This window comes from Sinohyriopsis cumingii, chromosome 14, assembly GCF_028554795.1.
Source record: "Sinohyriopsis cumingii isolate HCF-2022 chromosome 14, ASM2855479v2, whole genome shotgun sequence".
Taxonomy (NCBI): domain Eukaryota; kingdom Metazoa; phylum Mollusca; class Bivalvia; order Unionida; family Unionidae; genus Sinohyriopsis; species Sinohyriopsis cumingii.
Window position 1 is genome coordinate 61,353,943 of NC_142974.1, and position 12,966 is coordinate 61,366,908.

Genomic DNA, 12,966 nt, shown 5'->3' on the forward strand with positions numbered 1-12,966 from the left:
TGTGACAATGGCCAACATTTTGTAGGTCACGATCACTTTGGCATAAACTTATTTTATGCATGGCAGTTGGAAACTACGAAAATCTTCTTAGAGGCGAGCTGTATAATCGGCAGTTACATTGTTATTCTGAAAGAGTTCTGATAACTAAATAAATAAGTAAATAAATAAAAACACCATCTTTTATCATTAAAAGTTGCCAAGTGTTGTTTATACATTGTACGTGGCGTAATTCGTAAGTTTACTCGGCATATTTTCAACTCGGTAACGCCTGGTAACGGTCATACTTTTATCTAAATATGTGGGTCCTTTGAGAGCATCGTAAATGTATGGAGGAAAAGAAATAATTGTATTTTATGCTCAACTCAAAAGATTTGTTTGTATTTCTGCGAAATAGTCATGCCTAACCAGATAATAGTACAGACCCCCCCCCCCCATTGTAACTACAAAGCCTTGAGCAAGTGCGAAGTTACCAGTTAATTTTATTGTTTGTTTCTATTTTTCAAGTTGTCTTCGTGTGTGCGCGCGTAAATTGAAAGCTTGTTATTACCAGTCAATATCGTCAATCATATTTGCTCCATTATTCCATGCAGATAAGAAAGGAACTAATTTTGTGTTGAATTTGTGCCCCCCCCCCCCCCATCCCACCCCGCCCCGGCACGGTACAATAAACAAACACTTGATTGAAAATAAAATAAAAGAAACTAACCTTGCATTGTTATAATGTATTCCTTCTTTTTTCATCATGCGAAATTTACAGAACAAAATATATCAACGAACTCCGTAAATGTAGCGGATGCCGGCATGCGTATGCATCCTTACTGTGTGTGTATCGCTAATGTCAGATAAAAAAAATATCGCAAAAGAGACGAAAATATCACCAGATTGCTTGAAGGCGCCTGCCATTCACGCATGATAAGTTTCAAGGTGCAAACGGACCAAGATTATATTGTATCCAGGTTAACTATACGACGATATCTCGCAAATAAAAAAAAAAATCATTATTTTAAAGAACATACAATGTGAGTGCAAATGATAACCTTTCGCAGGTATGAGTTACGAAAGTATCATGGGGGGGGGGGCACCAGACAGATGACCCCCACCACATAAAAAATAAAGTGTTTTCATGTACTCTTGTATACCCCAAGATGTGTGTGCTTGTTTAAAGTTTAAAAAAGGAATTTTGATCAAACTTTTAGTTTATAATTAGTCCTAGTGTTTTCTAAAGGGTAGTATTCTGAAACATGGGTCTTATTCCCATTTTCAGATTTCATATCCTTGATTTTTAGTGATCTTTGTCAAGAATTTTCTATGTTCCGTGTATGCTATGTGTATCAATGCTATGGTGTGTGTATGCTATATAGTCTGTGTGTAGGGACAGCAATACTATGTCAAATTTGTCTCTGTTGTCTTAATATATATTTTTCTATGGACTTTTCAAATTTATTTGTTTGTCCTGGTATAAATTTAGTTGCTTTTGAATTAATTTGCAATTTAGAATTCCGGCGAGATGAACGGTATACTACCATTTGAAATTAAAATAAAACCTTTTGTTTTATGTGATTGACTATGGTGTGGTGTTTCTCACATTAAAGTCTATTTTCAAAATGAGGTAGGCTGTATTCGAGTCAGGGTCCGCACTTTCTTTCTTTATTTATTTGTGTTTCTCCCGATTCGAGTTAGGCCTCCTCTCTAGTATTTAATTTATAATGTAAAAGAAGTAAATATCCAACCCAAAACCCCTTAGGAAGCTTTATACATTTACTGGTTTAGTTTTAGCATGAAAAACATAAGTGACATCTACAAAAATAATAAACTGGTAAAAAGACTAGAAACAACAAGGACCTTTAGAAGTATAAAGGAACTTTTATGTAAATATAGGGAAAATGAGGAACTTTGGGGACTTGAAACTAAGGAAACATATAATTGGATAAGGGAAAATTTAACCTCTAAAATTAAAAATAAAGTAGAGGAGGAAATATCTCGGTTAATTGGGACAGACCTTAGAGGTACTGGACCAACATCGGCTCTCCAAAAATACAAAGCTTGGTATTCAAATATCTACACGACATATGCATACATGTAAATTATCTCATGTGCAAATGTGCGAACTTCACAAAATATCATGCGATGGCACAGTGCGAGTTTAGGAAACAAGACAGGATACAATTAATTATGGAGATATCCAAGAAATAAAAATACAGAAGAAACCAAGTTTTATATCAAGACGGCAACTTTAACAAAACTTTAATAGGAAAAATAACAGATAACATAACTAAAACCATGATGGCGTGTGACCAAGTCATAAACATAAAAAAAATGAATAGGCCAATTTTTTTGTAATCCTTTCAAATTAATTAGAAAAAAGAACTTCTAGGAAGATTTGTGAATGGGAGGGACGGGGCTGCAAAGGGTGAAAAGAAGGGGAGGGAGATGGGGCAATGGATAATCTCCCCTTAAAGGGGACCATCACAAAGTGAACCCTTGCCCTCATACCCCCACCCCGGATTGGAATCTGCTGTAGCCGCCACCCTTTTAGATTCTTATAAATTTTCCTAAACAGCTTCAGTTTCTTTTTATTATCCATTACAATTAAAATTAAATAAATAAATAGACTTTAATTATATTACGTAAACTATCACAAATCCTAATTATCGGGACAGAGAAACTATATGGGAAAAGAACGAGATAATGACGTCATGGGGCTATGAAAGAGTCGGGGAAAAACACCTCATATAGGAAACTTTACATACATACACGAAAACAAAGGATCTAATAAGTCTCTCTTCTAATTCTATTTGCTCAAAATGTGCAGCTCTCGCACTGCACGGTAAATCCCCACTGTGTGTGTGTATGTGTGTGTGTGTGTGTGTGGGAAGAACAACCATTTTTAGAGATTTTGGCAGAAATCCAATAAATAATTTGAGACGGCCTAATTCTAGGTGGGAGAAATACAAGCAAATAAAAAAGTGTATGGACTCCAACTCGAGTACAGCGGATTTCAATTTACAAATCCAATATGTGAATAATGACACAATATATTTGCACACAGAACACATTAAGTTTTTTTTTTCTTAATTAAATTATAATGCACCGTTACTTAGCCAAAATTCAAAAATATATTAAATAAATAAAAATAAACCTTTTCTTGATCCGATTATAAGGTCCTAAGATTACTGGGGAGATTTGGGAAAAAATAAAGGCTATCCCAACATGGAAGCAAAATATAGCATACACAAACTATAGCATATATATATATAGCACACACGGGATATAGGCGACCTCTAGCCAAGGTCAACCAAGAGTATAGGGAAGGGATTTCAAGTCAGGTGATGGAAAGATGGAAACCTATTCGGAAAAACAACCCTATAGATAAAACTAGGTTTTAAAAGAAATACCCCGTTAAAAAGGAGAATTAAATTTTTTTGACCTAAATTCTTTTGCATAATATAAAACATACAACACATGGGGGGGGGGATAAATACACATAAAACACTATAATTTTTTGGAAAAGTGGGGTGGGGGGTCTGTCTGGTGCCGGCCCCCCCCCCCACCAGTACTTCGTCTTGTGGGGATAAAGGTACGTCATTTCCTGCTGGCGTCCTCTATAGGTGGAAAATCGTATCTAAGTAACAGTGATGTATACTTTTATTTCGAGAAATTAAATTATTTTTTCTGTACACTTTATAGGTTTTTTTTGGTTCTTTTTGTTCAAGTATAACTACTTTTAATCATGTTATGCAAATCTGATGTATAAAGAAAAATGTTGGTGCATGGCCGGTAACTTTTATACGTCATGGCAACGGAAAATAAATTCCGCGCATGCGCATTTTGTGTGGGAGCACCAAAAAAAACCCCACACAAAAACAAGCAATCTACTAAAACAAGCCATTACGTGAGAACTTGGCCTGAAAAGAGCAAATATAGGTACTATAAAATATTGCTAGTCTCGGATTTGACAAGCCTTAGTTTTTTATGCTGATGAAACATTTTTCAGTAGAATTTTTTTTCCTACAGTTTAAATGCCTAATTTTACTGTTTATAATCATACATGTTCAAATGTACTGGTCACATATAACAATATCGTCGAAATATTAACTGATACCATGCTGGATTTATATAGAATGTCTAAATAATCATAAAACTAAAGGTGTAATTGATTATAACCAATATATATTTTTTGCAATAACAAGATAATGAGATCCGAACATTGACCAAACAGTACTTAGAGAAATTCAATATCGATTAGTTCATCCTCAACCTCCAACTGATATACTTTATTGCAAGGGGTAAATGGTACCGTATTGAAAGACGTGTTAGGATAAAAGATACCGTTGTTAAAGAATATCCTGACCGACTGAGATCTTAACATCGTACATCATAGCTGCAAAAAGTGCAAGCCAATATACACATTTGCATTATGCTCACGCAAGAAATATTGTATCAACCAAATGGGTTTCTTGACCGAGCGATGTCAAGCCCTTGCGCGAATCCCGCTACGAGTCATAGGTTTCCCCGATTCAAAGGAATCCTGTACAACTACTTCTGCAAACTGGAAAGTCCAACGCGTCCAATCTATCAGTAATGTTACTCTAATTAATACATGACCACAAATCCCAACTTCCCAATTGTATGTCAATGTCACAACTGCAAAGCTTCTCTTCGTTAACTTTCCGTAACTTACCGCCAGTATTTCACGCCGTGAAACTATACAACTCAACAACCTAATACAAGGAACCGTTTTTACTACGCCACCTTAGGCCTTTTAAATCATGATTTTTAGCTTCATTTCGCCTGTAACTTTGTAACATATTTACCACCACAGCAACAATAAATGGCGCCCGCCGACGGCGGAACAGTCCTTTTCTGTTGATTCCATTGTATAATTTACCAATCTCCAGTCATAAATACTGCACCTGGAGTCACACGATCAATTCACGCAATTAGATTTGAATAGGGACTACTGAGTGACAGGGATACTCATGCGGCTCTTACCTGAATTCACCAAAAGTAAACCATGTCATCTTGAAACTCACTTACACTTCACTCCGTAACGTTTGCCCCTAGTAATTGGCTAATTATTTTGGTCTAAAGACTATAATCCCAGCACCGACTTCCCATATTCAAGCAAGTATATAAGGAATCCTTAAAATGGAGAGCGGTAAACAAATGCGCATACTCCAAAATATATTACAATATTATACATACCTTGGAATTTTATTAACTATTTTTGTTTACATATTTTCATTGTACTCGTGGATGGGTAATGTGATTTTGCGTTCTGCCTTGTTTATAAAATGTATTGTCTTTGGTCAACAAAAGTTGATTTAGAGAGGATAAGAAAAGAAGTTTTGTTAAACGATGATGGAATTAAATAAACACTGGGGACAATATCGTACGTTGCACATAAATCGCAGAGATTAATTGAGATTTTGCTTCACGGTCAATCAGTCCGCACTCGAAGTAGGGAAATAAGCGAATAGTGCAAAAGCCGACCATTGTCTGATAATCGACGTACATCTGCCACAGCCATATATTGTAAAAATCCCATTACTACAGGTAAAAAAGAATTAACTACAACTGCTTCTTTGGGGCGTCATGTGTGACCAGTGTATATTAGTACTGTGTTAGAAAAATATTGCGACAAACCAAAGTAAAGAAAACAGTCACTTTTATCAATCAGTCCATATCGTTTTACAAATTATACTGAATAACTGACTTCAGTAGAACTCAGAAGAATGTATTCCTGTAAGCACATCACGATTGCGGTGTTTGTACATTTATATAAAGTGGGATCATTTTACAAGCAAAGTATACATTTAAAAATTAACACTACAAATGAGACAACGCTTAAGTACATACGGATTATAATCGTGAGATGGCAAAGAATGGTTCATATGTTGAGAGGTAACCAATACACCAACAAAATAAGAGTTTGTAAGAACATCTTATTTCCTTCTTAGATATACTTAGCCATAATGCAAATTGTTTCCTAATATGAAACATGTAAACATATTCCGACCATGCTGGAAACAAAAATAGTAAATTTAATTTAGTTCAGCGTAAACTGTAAGTTAGTTCTTTCCTTTTGGCATGGTGTCTGAATAAAAAAGTATATTTCTCAAATTTGCTAACCACTACACTGTCATTATGTAATTAGATACCTAATTGATGTACCATGGTTGTATACATATATCTATAAATATATATAGTTTTGTGGACATGTACGGTTGAATAATACCATCCCGTGTTTGTGTAGGGAAATGCGTACATCACAATCGCACTCGTAAATTTGAATCAATACCATCTCATGAATGGTTAGGGGCCGTCCATTTAGTATGTACGCATGGGGGGGGGGGGTAACCCAAATGCATAGGCTTGAGCATGGAGGTATACTGATAATATATGTACGCATTTAAGGGGGGGGGGGCGCTGAAACCTCGAAAATAAGTTGTATAATACGTAACCTGTTCGACTTGGTTCAGTAGGCTTTTGCATTTTAGCGGACATAAGACAAACTTGTCCCACCCAGTCACACTATCCTGACACCAGGCCGACTAATCCGAACACTAACCTCTTAATGATCGGCACCAAAAGAGGCAGCTGCTAGTACCATTTTTATGTCTTTAGTATGATTCGGCCGGGGTTTGAATACGCGACCCCTCGCATCCGAGGCGGACGCTCTATAGACACATTGCACCATCGGAGAGGTCGCTTAGTAAAGAATGTACGATACTGGTTCCTGTTTTTCATGACAACTCGACCTGGAGACCTACCTGATGGAAAATGAAGGCGCATTATAAGGTTATAATATACGAGGCCATAAATACATAAATATTTTTAAATTATAATTTTCGAGCAATTAGTGTCTCTTAGCATTTAACAAAGTCTGCTTGCAGTAGCGTACTAAGGGGAGGGGGGTTACAACATACTTCGATGCTAATACTACTGATTTCAAGCATAAAATTAAAGCTAAACAACAGCATATAACATGTTTACATATATTATTAAGTACGTCTTCATTTGTCTTTCCGTGCGCCAAATACCTTCCAACACAAAGATTTTCCATATAGGTAAATTAGTTGTACCAATCTTAAACAACCATATATTTCGACATATATAATATCAATGTATAGGTTTCTCATCAGTTTAAATCGATCTGTGCCAAAAAAAGTCGAGAAAATTAATAATAAAAAAGTTGGTATTTATGACTCATTATTGCTTGCGACTTTACCGATCTTCATATCCTTGATATGTGCATCTACCCTTCCCGTTTTGCGATAGTAGCACATACTTGGATGCTAATACTATAGATTTGAAGCATATAATTTAAGATGTACAACATTAAATAATATGTGTATGTATCTTATTAAGTACGGTTTCATATGTATGTTTGTGCACCCGATGCCTTCCTATCCGAACGGTTTCCATATAGGTGAATAATTTATACCAATAGTAAACAAACACAGCTTTTGACAAATTTCATATTAATATATAGGTTCTCATCTGCCTAAATCGATTTGTGCCAATAGACGTGTGTGAAAATACAAAATAAAAAAGTTCCACTTTTTACGGAATATCGGGTGCGACTTTACCGATCTTCATATGCTTGCTACTTTAATACACCCTTCCCAAGTTTGTGATTGTAGCACATACTTCGATGCTAATATTAGAGATCTGAAGTATAGAATTAAAACTATACAATATTATAAAATGTGTGTATATATCTTAATAAGCACGTCTTTATTTGTCTGTCCGTGCGCCTAGATCCGACCTATACGAAAGTTTTTCATATGGGCGAATAAGTCATAACAATCGCAAAAACAACGGTTTTGACACATTTGATATCAGATGACAAATTTGATTTTAATTGATATGTTTCTAATCATACTAAATCGATCTGTGCCAATAGACATGTGTGAAAATGCAAAATAGAAGGTTTTGTTCTTTTTACTGAATATCGGGTGCGACTTTACCGATCTGCATATCCTTGCTACGTGAATCTACCATTGCCGTTTTGCGATCGTACTACATATTTCGATGCTATTGCTATATATCTAAAGCATATAATTAAAGCCGTACAACTGTAAATAGTATGTGTATGTATCTTATTAAGTATATCTTCCTTTGTCTGTCATTTCGCCTAATGTCTTCCTATACGATCGTTTTCCATACAGGTGAATAACTCATAACAATAGTAAATAAACCCCGATTTTGACAAATTTGATATAAATTGATAGGTTTCGCATCAGTCTAAATCGATCTGTGATAGTAGAAATGTAAGAAAATGCAATATGAAAGTTTTGGTATATTTGACTCTGTATCGCTTGTGAATTTAAAAATCTTCATAACCTTGATACGTGCATCTTCCATTGCCGTTTGTCTCGGTATCACAAACTTCAATGTTTATAGTATAAATCTGAAGCATACAAGGAGAGCTATACAACAGTATATAATATGTGTATGAATCTTATTAAATACATCTTGATGTGTCTGTATGTCCGCCCAATGTCTTCCACAGCGAGCGTTTTCCATATTGTGTATTGTTCCACTTCCTATTTTTACACTACTTAATTTTGACCTAGTTTAATAAACACCCATTTCTACAGAGGACACATCTGTCGCAGCCTCGACATTTTTTTACACTTATCAGCATTGAGTCACTTGGACAAAAAGATTTGTCAAAAGTCATATCATTATTATTAATGAAGTGAAACAAGGACACATACGATGAAAAAAATAATACATTTCTCCAATTCACTTTTTTCCAACCAGGAAGTCCTCTTAAAATCTTTACCAACTATTCTGACAAGGCAAATACAATTCGTTCCATACCAATCATCCAGTCTGCTACTCAACATGTGTTAGCTATGTGACTCACAGCTGATAACTGCATCTCCATCACCTTTTTAGAATTGTGTTTTGTGTTTTACGTGAATATGTCATTACTGATTTTCTGAGGTGGTTCTTGGGTATTTTACTTTGGAGTAATGAACATGAAACACACGTTTATGGTATATTTCATAAATAAATCAGCATCCTCTACATTACTGCTAATTTAAATAAAATTACGTGTATTACTATTAGGATTTTTCTCTCAAAAATAGGCAATTTTACTTTAATAGTAAATTTTCAAACGTCCATTAAACTAATCTTGATATTTAACTTATTTTGACAAATTAATTCTTTCTAAATGTCTTCTGTCTCCTATTATTTGCACTATTAGAGAAATAAGTTATGAAGTATGCAAAACAGTTTTGTACCTTAAACAGTACATGTACATTAAAGAATTGGGGTTCTGCATATTCACAATGCCATTTAATTATTGCAAGGATGTTGTACACTAAATCCAGTATTCTTTTATTATAAGTAAACAATTGTATTATTATACCATCATGATTTTCCCCCAATTTTATTCTTTCAGCTTTTCCAACAAAATATCTGTTCCAAAACAAATTTTTTGATAAATATAGGAACAAATTCTGAGTAAACACCATTTTTCTTTTGTTCTCGTTGTTAATGGTAGACTGAGAGAAGAAAATGCAGCAGCATATAATATGAACTTAAGTGAAGTTATGAACTTACTAAGCCTGGATTTAAATAAATGGTATCACTTGTATTTCTAATGACAGCCACAATCCTCTTAGTTTGGGCTCAAGACCAGCAATAGTGAATAGAGGTATTTCGAAAGACATATAACAGCTCACTCATTATAATGTTACTAATTAGCATTATTGAAAACTTCTTAGATATCAAAATAAATAGTATATATGTATGGTGCTTGTTGGCGACATTGGCAGATTATTCACTCCACATCCTGGTTCCCGGGCAGTTTTGATCTCTCACAATAATAATCACGGGCATAGTGGCTCGTTACAAAGAAAATCAACAGATTTGGGTTCTAACCTGTAACACTGTTAACATATTATATTGTTACAGGTTAGAACCCCATCCCTTGATTTTCTTTGTAACGACCCCCTGTCATCATGGGCAGTAAATTTGAAACATACTACTTCCGGGTCAATCTATTTTTAAGGTGCAATATATACTAGTACATAATGGGAGGTAACTCAAGTTGTGCTATTCAATTCAATTCATTAATGAAAAAATGGAAATAAATAGGTAAAAAGGCAATTATTTATTTTGCAGATGAATATTTATCGAATATTTAACATTCAGCAGCGTAAATATGCATTTATTTTATTGATATTTGTGGCAAGAGTGCAGAAAAGGACGACGTGCTTCGTGGGCAGATGGAAATCTGCCCACGAACTTTTATCTGCCCACGAAACCGTCTGAGGACGACAAAACTGCCCACGACCCACCTTAAATAATAGTATATATATATATATATATATTAACGAAATAGTTTTAAAATATGTAGAGAGAAAAGGAACTGTGGGGAAAGGAGAGAGAGAGAGAGAGAGAAACATTCAAATGGATCGTGGGGAAACAACAAAAGCTGTCAGATGTAAAGTAGAATAAAACATCGGGAGATTAACTGGGGAAATCTGTGGAAGATATTGGCGGAAATTAAAGTACTTACAAGTTCAAAGTATGATATTTAAATTTGTGCATAATGTATCGCTACGGGTTAGTGGCTTTCAAACGCCACATGGTAAATGAAATAGCCAAATGCCCAAGATATAAAGCAGACACTTTACAAAATATCATTCAATAGCTCAATGTGAGAATAATAAAGTAGAAAGAAGTAACTTCATATTGCAGATATGTAAATAAGGGAGATATCGAAGAAATTATTTATTATATATAATGATTATCTGATATAAAAATGTATACAAATGATAACTGTTTATATTGTTAAAACAATGTTGAAATGTGGTCATGTAGTTAGGATTAAACAATAAGTGATTGACTAAAACATTTTTCCTGCACCCTTGTAGACGACCACTGTGGGAGATCGGCCTCAGTTCATCGACCAACTTAGGAGGCGGTTCCAGCCCGTGCGCGGGCTTGGGCTCCTCTCTCACATATCACAATTACACAGGGATACTGTAGTGTAATTTTTAAATCTTTAAATATTTTGTCCTTTTTTGATCGGTATCCCCCTAAGTTGTTCTTTTTATTTTCGCTCATTAGCATAATATAACATTTAAACTCGCATTCCAAAATGTGGGAAACCCACCAATCTAACACAACATTAACAATCTCTTTAGATAGGTACACCATGCCTCTCAGACGGGGAACAGGGAACCTACTCGTACAAGAGAAAGTAATTATCGTAGATAACAGAAGTGAACAGGGCTGTGGAGTAGTTCATAAAAACCTCGGACACAACACATGGACAACCATACAAAAACATAAGGGATACACGATCCCAAAACTAACAACATGATTTCCCTCACAATAACAAACACACACACAAATAAACATACAGAAGCACGGGGAAAATGTTTTCCCATTTTATTATCTTTTCGATTTTCGGTCTTGTGTTTCTTCAGACTTCTTTTCCAGCTTTAGGAAAACTCGAGGCACCGCAAAACCACGCCCCAAAATAAGGAGCAGCAAGATTATCATATAAAGGCAGTGTAGCCCTCTTATCAGGCTAGGCAAAGTGCCCCGAATAATATTAAAAGAAAGAGAGATAAATTTAAAACAATCACAAAGAAAAACACAGTTTAGGGTTTTCTTTGTATTTTGTACCTTTTGATAGAATAAATAAACGTTCCTCATTCTTAAAGAAATTTAAAAGCAATAAAGAACCAAAAAGTACCCTAAAACGGAAAATGTTCCTATTTTTAAAATAAATAGTAAAATAACAAGTGTACAACCAGGTGAATGATATGACATAATGCCGTCCTGATAATAACTTCTACAGCATATAAACACGATAGCAAATATACATATAGCAAACACAGGACATAGGCAATTACATAACAACAGGAAGAAGGGAATCCGCCATAAGCAATGGTCTTTGGTCGGATGAACAACCCCCATTAGCTAGAGGAACCAACCTGGGTACCTCACACATGCACATAAAAGCTTTCTCATATTTTGGCAAGGGGGAGCAAAAAAATAAAATTTAAAAAGTTAAACATTAAAACGTTTGCAAATAGATAAGCAGACGTTGTAATACAGTTTTTAAAGGCATATATTTATGATTTTGATGACCTTAAAATATTAGTTTATTTCTTTGTTTTGTTTGGTATGGCAATAAAGCCCTTAAGAACACTGTCGCCTTAAAGCTGGATTAGACACAATATGTGTGTCGGCATAATTATGAATGTGGATGCACATATTTAATACAGTTTTAAAATCCATATATTTGAGATGATTATCCTCTAATATATTTTTAGTTTCCTGCTGTGTTTGGTATGGCAATAGGGACATTAGAAACGCTGTCACGTTAACGCTGGACTAGTCGGAATATGTGTGTGAATGAGTCAGATTTGTAAAAAAAAATTATTCCTTAACTTCGCTTGCATTTAACAAAAATAAACTCATTAATATATGACTATATAGTGAAAAAAAATGTGATCAGAGTGTTCTGTTCATCTGGAAAGATAATTGTATTTCAGCAATGTTGACGAAGTACAAACTTTACAATTGGCCGATTTTAGTTCATACTTTTGGTCAGCAGTGGCTTGTTATAATGAATATATGAACAGGAATAAAAACAACCAACCATTATCATGATGAAAGTAAGTGGTAATTAAACATATCGAACCATTTTGTAAAGTTAATTGATGAAACTATTAACATATTAACTGCTTGAAATATCTGTACATTAATTGTAATCAAGGAATAACATCGAGACATTGGTACAATGAATATGTGGGTAGTAATAATTAATGCTCCTCGAGCACTTTTGTCGTATAACTGTGACACTGACGATTCAAGTTCATCAGCTACATACATAATCATTGTTGAATTAGCACAAATTGCCACGTTATAATATATGCCTGTGACAATAAACTTTGGTTTCTTTTAACTGGCAGCACAAATTGT